This window comes from Camelina sativa, chromosome 19, assembly GCF_000633955.1.
Source record: "Camelina sativa cultivar DH55 chromosome 19, Cs, whole genome shotgun sequence".
Lineage (NCBI taxonomy): Eukaryota > Viridiplantae > Streptophyta > Magnoliopsida > Brassicales > Brassicaceae > Camelina > Camelina sativa.
Window position 1 is genome coordinate 26122333 of NC_025703.1, and position 9110 is coordinate 26131442.

Genomic DNA, 9110 nt, shown 5'->3' on the forward strand with positions numbered 1-9110 from the left:
AAAAATAACATTATTTTTATCACAGATTTTTTTTTTTAATTTTTTTTTAAATTTCTGTTCCATTAAATAAATGACATATGTCTTATTTGTTATGAGAACCGTTTCTCAAGTTGCTGGGGAAAGAATCGGTTTTCTTTCTTTTCTTTTCTCTCTTCATTTTATTATTTTTTTAATAATAGTATTTGTATGTGCAACCCTTAGTGGTCTTAGTCTAAGTTTTCTATGAGGCTATGGAATAAAATTAAAAAAAAAAAGTAAACAACTAAAGAGTAAACAAATGCTTTTTTATTTTACAGCCATAAATTTGAATAATTAATTTAGTAGTAAACACATGTACTTATTTTAAAGTGACAGATTAGAGAACAGAGCTTATAAGTAATCATGAAACCTGTCGAATAGAATGCAAAAGAACAATGGAATCCTGATTCTTTTGTCTATGCATTTGTCTCCTCTTTGGGACTTGATAAGCCTCGAATTTCAAAACTAGTGATAATGAAATTTCTATTTAAGAATTTTGTTTGCTAGTTTAGGTCTGTATGACTGTATTCTAAATGATTTCGTCATCTTAGTCGAGGTGAATTATACCCTTATTTCCTTCAATTTATACCAAACCTTTATCTTGATCACTTATATTGTTCAAAAAATCTTACATAAAAAGGTACGGAAAGCTTAATTAAACTATGATTGTATTCTTATCATCTTATGGTCTATTTTATTTCTGTTTTATGATGATAAATGACATACTTAAGTTAGTGGTAGACTCAAAGTGCGAAAACTATTTCGTTTTCCTTATTTCTCCCTTTTCCAACTAACCAAAACGAATTGTGTGCACTGTCCATAGACAACAAATAGCTAATGGTTCCTTTCTACTCATATAAGTTGGACCAAGAAATTTATCAGAAAACAACAAACGCATAAACCAAGAAAATCAACTAGGACACCAACACACACACACACACACCTTAACTCGGTGAAAAGATCATTTAAAAGAAAACATATATTGACTTCTTTTGAGTACCTCCATCGCTCCACGCCAATGAAAAGGCTTCGGGGTGATAAGGTTAAGCACATGGGTCTAATCACGTGTCAACATTCTACAAATTCGCAGGTAGGCCACCTCTCACATTCATACACGTATATCTGATCTTCAGTTTCCAACTTTTCTTTCCACCAATCAGACTTTGGTTAGCAATAGCCGCCAAAAGTTAATTTTATTTATATATTTACTTGGCAGCTGGTAGCCTGGTACTACTATATTTCCTTATAGTCCAATGGTGAAAATTTTGAATTTTCAGTGGTTCAGCCAAAACCACGTTAGTATCCTGACAAATGGTTTCCTTACCTAATTTTTCTCGAGCACGATTCTTGTTGAAATTTATGTGTTCTTTTTTTGCTATATGAAAGCTTATGAGTTCTATGTTCCAACGATTAAAACTTGCGGACCTTAGTTAAACAAACAGCTGATTTAAGAAATGGATTACAGAAAGATGTGTTAAAAAGACATGAAGATTGCATGACTCAAATATTTAAATGCAAGTTGACGTGTTCGTTAGTTATACATGCAACAAGGGTGATTTAATCTACTCGATCATGACACAGAGAACAAGCTAATAATTTTAATTATCAAATAGAGAGAGAAAAACAAAAAAAGAAACATCTTATCCCAAATAGGCAAATACTTATCAACAAATAACCGTTACTTTTTAATTTGATTTATTATATTTTCTTAAGATACATAACTAACATAACAAAAACATTGCGTCTGTGATGAGAATCTTTCCCAAATTAATTGAATTTGGTTGGCTTATGAATCGGGAAAATTTTAAAGAAATGGTTAACCTATATGTCTTTAGCGATTCCCTAAATGAGAAAGGAGACGAACTAGGTAAGCATGTAAGTTTCAACTTTCAACCTTTTGTCCTAATTGGGGTTATTTCGATAAGAACACGTGTCAAAGACCCAGTATAGATATATAGCCCACATTTTGTTCTATGTCAGTAAGTGATGAAAGTGAGATAGACTGACAAAGTAAAAATAAAAGAAAGAAACAATAAAAATAATATGTTGTCAATTTATCATAGAAAACAAAGCAAATTTATAAAAAAATTGATTTTCTTACAACACTTGAACTAGATTTAGGGAATATTTAAATAAATTGGATAACTCAGTAAAAATAATTTGAAGTTAAAAAAGATGAAAACATGATTAGTTTCTTTTTCATTTTTTGAAAACATGAAAAGCTTATTACTTTTTGCACGCTTTATGTTGTTCTTTAGGTACATTTGATTTCGCCTTTTCTATTTCGAGACATTTTCTTACACGTTAAGCCATGAAGAACCTATGTGTTTACAACAAAATTATAGTTGTATGTTTTTTGTTGATACACAGTCTACAATTAGAGTTATATGTTTATCTTTATATAATAAGATCATAGCCTTTCAATAGAAATATAATACCATAGTACCATTTCACCATCAGTTTTGGCATATATTTCAGTCAGTTTGAATGATCTGACAAAAAAATATCAATTGTTGAAGTACACTTCAATTTATACGTTTCAGTTCAATATTATATGTGCGAACAATCTTAGTTAAAATCTAAACGACCCACTGAGAAATTAAAACTAAGAAGATTTTAATATGTGACTAGCAATCGTGCTGCGCGCGGTAGTTAAATTAAAGTATATTCCTGGCTTTTTTGTATATATTATTGTTTGGTTATGTAAATTCATCTTTACGTCTGTTTTTGTATTTGATTTGGGTGCTTATGTTGTTTTGTTGGATATTTTTTAAAAAAATAGGTTTTGCAGTGAGTATAATTTAGTATGCTATTTATTTTTTAAAAATTGAAATCATATTTTGTGTTTTTTTAATGTTTTTTTTGAAAATTATAATGAGAAGTTAACATTGTGTAGTTAAAATTGGTTTATTGGGTCATTATTTGTATGTTATTGAGTTGGGAATGGATTAGTTCTTTTTCAGAATTTGATGTCCTCGTGAACAGATAGGAGAAGAGCAATGTTTGCGATCTAGAGGACAGTATGAGTATTGAACCTATTTCTTTGATGCTCGTAATCGTTTTTTCAGTCATCCCTTTCATATATCTATTTTTTTTTGGGGGTTTTTTATTTGGTTGATTTCCTGTTCGCTTCGCATTTGTAGGGGATATTTGGTTATCCTCTGTTGATTTCGGTAAACATAAGTGTTAATTGGTATGCAAATTCATTTATATGAAAATGTGTTGTCTTCCTTAGATTGCCTAATTAAGTTGTGAGTTTTTTTTGTGTTCTTAGTTGTAATTTTTTTTCCGTTTGTCCTCTGAGTTATTTTTTTGGATTTGATGTGAGTTGTGTTTTGGGAAAAAATAATTTTCGTGTTTATCTTGCTGTTATTTTATACAGTATGGGTTGTTTTTTGTTGGCTCGGTTTTCATTTTCATATTATTTTAGTGCTACGGTTATCTGATTGTGGTACTCGTATTTCTTAATCTCTTTAGTTTACTAAAGGTGTGTGCATCTCTTACCTTCTTTGTCTTTGGTGATGGTTTTGTCAAGTGCTGCCAAATAATGTTAATTGATTTCTAGTTGTGTTTCCCTGATCCTCTGAAAGTGTTGCTTGTGTTGCCTTGCTTTGATTTGGTTATTTTTTTTGATTTTGTATATCCCAGTTTTTCTAAGCAGAGTTTTTCTATGATGTAGTTGTCCTTCAAGGTAAAGACCTCTTTGCATATATTTATGTCATGTTGGTCGTAATACTTGGAGACTGTTTTCTTGAGATGGATTGTGGGAAGTTTTTTCAACATATTTTGATCTTCTATGTTCTAATTTTGATGTGATGGTAAGCGGCAAACTTAAATTTTTTTTTTCTATTTTTTGTTTACTTGCTCGACTTTCAGGTTTGTTCCTTGTTTCTCTTGTTTTAATTCTTTTGGAGGCGTTGCTATTGTTTAAGAAGGAGAAAACAGAGAATTCTATTTCGAATTGTGGAATTAATTTAAGGTTGATAACATTGGTAAACTATATTGTTGTTCTTTAAGCTAAATGAAAAAGACAAACTTGAGCATTTGTTTGTAGTAGTAGCAGTGTGCGCATCTATTTTCCATGTCATTCACGATGCAGTTGATAGTTGGTCTGATTGCTGCCAATGTAGTGTAGTAGCATTGTAGGCTTTTTACATTGACTCTGTGTAACGCCTTTTTGATATCTTTCCAGCATTGATCACCCTTTGCTTTGTTTTGTTTTCAGCTTAGCTTGTCGAGCCAAATTTTTCCTTCCGCTGCGTCATCCCTGCACAACTTCACAATTCCGTAAAGGTAAATACCATTCTCGTAACTACCTTCTGCCACCTTTTTCAAGTGTTCCAGCCCTGTCTCTGTGTTGTTCTTTTGAAAATACTCTTGGATCCCTTTGATGTAGTGGGGCTCGACACTTCCACTTGCAATGCATTTTTCCATGAGGTCTTGGTATTTCGTTATATCTCCGAGGATGTCGTTTGGTAGTTCTTCAAGGGAATAGGGTGTGTTTCGCAGCATTTTTTGCAAGTTGTGTGTTATTTTTATGTTCAGACTTTTTCCTACTGTTATTAATAGGCTGGACGTGTGTTGCAGTTACGTTTGTGTGTGTTGTAATATTTACTGTTGGCCTCCCATTACAAACAATATTCTTATAGATAAAAAATTTAAATAAAATCCCACGTAAATATATATAACAAAAAAATATTATTTTCAACAATATATATGTTGCATATCACTTAGTAAAGTAAGTTTAGTGTTTATATAGATTTATACTCAAAAGTTGGTATGATTATGGCCCCGATTGGTAACGGCTGTTACTTATGGCTGTAAAGACTTTAACTTTAAAATTTTAGTTGTAGAGAATTTGGCTGTAGAAACTTTAACTGTTGAAATTAAATTGGTAACAAATATTTTTAAAATTGAAGCTGTTACTTTTATTATTAAAATATATTAAAATGATGATAATGAAAATAATAATAATTATTATTGAAATGGATCTTAAAAGAAAAGAAGGAGAAAAAAATAAGAATAATTAATGTGTAAAAATAATTTATGTAAAATTTATATACAAACTTTTGGAGAGTTTTTAAGTATAATGGAGAGAGAAAAAAATAAAGTTTTATATTTGTTTAATTTTAAAACATGGTTTTGACGCTTTAAAAAATATGAGAAAACAAAGAAGGAAAAAAAGAAAGTGACTTCTAGAGGATTAAAAAAAATAAAAGTAAAAAAAGTATGATTGACAAATAAATGGCTGTTAAGGCTTTAATTTTTTTTAAAGTCTTTAAAGTCTTGTACTAATCAGGATTTGAGGTCAACAGTTTATATTGATAAAAAAAAAATTAAAACCGGTACAAATTCTAGTTTTCTTAATCATTACACCTTTAATTGCAGTTTACTTCAGTAATCATAACATCTCGGCTCCAGATATGTATGTCTGTAACGTGTAAATGAGAGGATCAAGTCTCAAGCTTCTCCATCGTTGGATACAAAGCAGCATCCACTTCTGCTGTAAGCTCGTCAAGATCTCTCTATATATGTCAAGAATCTGCACGTAAAACTCGGTTTAGTGAATCGGATCATGTGATGTTTAGGTTAAGAATGTAATTTAAAAGGCTTATAATACCTCCCACACTTTTTTATTACGGTTCAAATGTTAGAAACAAACTTTTACAAGTAATGATCAGATAGTATTAGATTAGAACATAAACCAAACTAATCAAGTTTATGAGACAGATTAAACTTCTTTGTCTTGTTCTTTTGTGTCAATTTCTTTCCTCGTTTTTGAAGTATCATATCTCTATGTTTCTTAATTCGTTTTGGTACGTCCTGGTTTGTCACGCTTAGGACTCAGTTTCAGACTCAGTAGTCTTCTCCACAACATCACCATTGAACTTCAAGCCATACATGTGACCCATCTTGGTCCGCTTTGTCTCCAAGTATCGCTTATTCTCCTTTGTGATGAGACTTAAGAGAGGGACTCTCCCAACAATGGCTAATCCATATCCCTTCAGGCCAACATATTTAGCTGGATTATTCGTCATCAGCTTCATCGTCGTCACGCCTAAATCCCTCAGTATCTGCATATCCAAGGAGAGAATTAGTGAAATACCCATGACATACATGTTTTCTTTATTGGATGCTAATAGGAGCTTGGTGAATATACCTGTTCACCAATCCCATACTCTCTAGAATCAACAGGAAGTCCTAACTCCTCATTAGCTTCAACCGTGTCTCGACCAGCATCTTGCAGATTGTAAGCTCGAAGCTTGTGTCCTAAACCAATCCCTCTTCCTTCATGTCCGCGAAGGTAAACCAAAACACCGCGACCAGTAGACTCGATCTGCTGGATCGCAAGAGCTAGCTGGTTCCCGCAATCGCATCTTGCAGACCCAAATATGTCTCCTGTGAGACATTCAGAATGAACCCTCACGAGAATCTCTTGACCGTCACTAATCTCACCCCGCCACAATTTTCAGACAAATGGATATTGGCTAAAATCTCATAGGACGTCCTGAAATCAATTCGGTATTTCCAAGGAGGGACGTTTCTAAACATTGTTCTAACCTTAACCACTGCAATGTGCTCTATTCCGTATAGTATGGACTTATAGCAGTAAGCTGTGAAAGGTCCCCACATTGTCGGGATCCGAGCAGCAGAAGAACGCTCTACAAGTTTGTCTCTCTTCCTTTTATATCTGTTCTTACTTAGAAACACAAAGTTTAGATCTTTAGCTTCAAGAGAAACGAGAGATTATAACAGACACACAAAGCCTTGCAATTCACAGTCCTTTACCTGATCAAATATGCGATGGATACAATTTTTAGGTTATTCTCCGCTACAAATTCACGGAGTTTTGGTAATCTGGCCATGGAACCATCATCATCAACAATTTCACAAAGTACTCCAACAGGATCCAGTCCAGCTAGAACAGTAAGATCAACAGATGCTTCAGTGTGTCCAGCCCTTTTCAGAACCCCATGCTGAAATCCTCAGGCTTAGATGCCTGGACGGTTGAAATCCTCAGGCTTAGAGTCTCTTGATGCAAGAGAAAATATCATCGTGGCCCTGTCACAAGCTGATACTCCAGTTGTTGTACCATGTTTGGCATCCTATTAAGACAAAGTATGACAAGCAAGGAAATTAGATAATCACCAGAAGGACCAAGATCGGAAGTTTTTGAGAGAATAACACCTACCACAGTCATTGTGAATGCAATAAAGAGCTTTTCTTCGTTCTCCTTCTGATTCACCATTAGAGGAAGGTGCAATCTCTCAAGATCATCGTCTTTCATGCTCACACAAACTATCCCAGTTCCATGTTTCACAATAAAAGCCATAGCTTCAGGTGTTGCCAATTGAGCAACCATTACCAAATCCCCTTCATTTTCTCTATCTTCATCATCCACAACCACCACAAGCTGCAACATTACCGCCAAAACCAATCAATCAATCAATCAAGGAAAAACAAACAAACAATAACTTTTTTGAAAATTCTGATCTTTTTTACAAAGCAAAAGAAAAACGAACCTTTCCTTGGCGTATATCTTCAATGGCCTCAGGGATAGAAGAGAAACCTGGTGTAGGTAAATCCAACTCAAAGTCATCATCTTCAGCAACAAAACCATTGGGTGGTGCAGGAGCTGAATCTGCAGCAAGTGTCCCAAGTGAAACAGAATCAGCCTCTTCATCTTCTGCCCGATCATCAATGAGAGACCCATTTGAAAGAGGAGCGTTCCCGTTGGTGAATGAGAGCAGATCATCTTCTCTAGAGATCACTGCAGCTTTAACTTTTCCAGTGGTTTTAATGGCAAATGATGATGAGTGTTTAGATGGTAAACTAACACGGTGTAGACCATGGAGCAATGTAGTAGAGCTTTGGCTCAGTCTGCACAAAATAATACAAATCATTTAAGGCAAAATGCAAACCATTCGTTCTGTGAAAACAATCTGGAATCTCACGATCCATTCTAATCACAAATTCTAAGGTCACTGAAACGCAATTACAAATCCTTAGATCACGATCTAAGCTGAAACTTTGAATTGCATCTCTTAATCATATCCCCCAAAATCAATTAACCAATGAAGATTAGACAAAAGAAGAGATTTGGAAGAAGAAAAAAAACTTACCTTGAGCGGGAAAGAGATATGGTAGAAGGAGACAATGAAGAGAGATTGATCGAAGACATTGTTTTCTGGAAAAGAAAAAAAAAATTCAAGAGAAACCCTTATCGAAAAATCCAAACTTTTGGGTAGATTTCTTCTAGTCCAAGATCAAAGAAATCATTTTAGTGAGGAGAAATCAAAGAGACGAAGACAAATATATGAAGCATGAAATTGGAGAAGAAGACATTATATAGATACACGAATTTAAGTGGGTCTTCAATTGAAAGAGCGAGCATTGAAGGGGATGAATTACAGTAAGAGAAAACGTTACAATGGAGATCGAAGAGAGCGAAGACAGCGAAAGGGTGTGGAGGATGGAGAACATTGATTTCAAAGGACAGGATGAAAGAATGAGAAGGGCAGGGACGCTTCAGGTCCTCAGCGCCGTCGTCAGTTGTGGATTATCGGGGAGAGGAGTTTTATTCCACCGGTCAGGAAAAAAAAAAAAGCTTAGTCGATAATGTCACAAATTTGAGATAACGAATTGGGCTTTAACAGAAATGTCTCAGTTCGAAAATATGGGCTTCTTTCAAGAAATGGACTTACGAAATAAAAGGATATGCTGAGGTGGCAGACCAGGAAAAAAATAATTTTATATATACAGTAAAACATCTATAAATTAATACTCTATAAATTAATAATCACTATAAATTAATAAATTTTACTGGTCCCAAGTCGGACCAGTGTAAAAATTAACAATATTCGATAAGATAATAATTTTTTTGAAATCTCAATGTAAAATATAGTCCCAATAATATCATAAATTAATAATCATGTAAATTTTATATATATATATATATAAACTCATTTCTATAGAACATTTGTAATGTTGTATTTTCAAACTATAATGATATCTCTAAAATATTTTATAACATGTCATATAAATAATTAAATTTTAAAGTTTTAATTTTTAGATATGCATCATTTACAATT

The 9110-nt window shown here is 33.3% G+C and overlaps 1 pseudogene; it reads right to left on the bottom strand.

The window, feature by feature from the left end:
* On the bottom strand, positions 5615-8619 carry LOC104767218 (annotated as a pseudogene).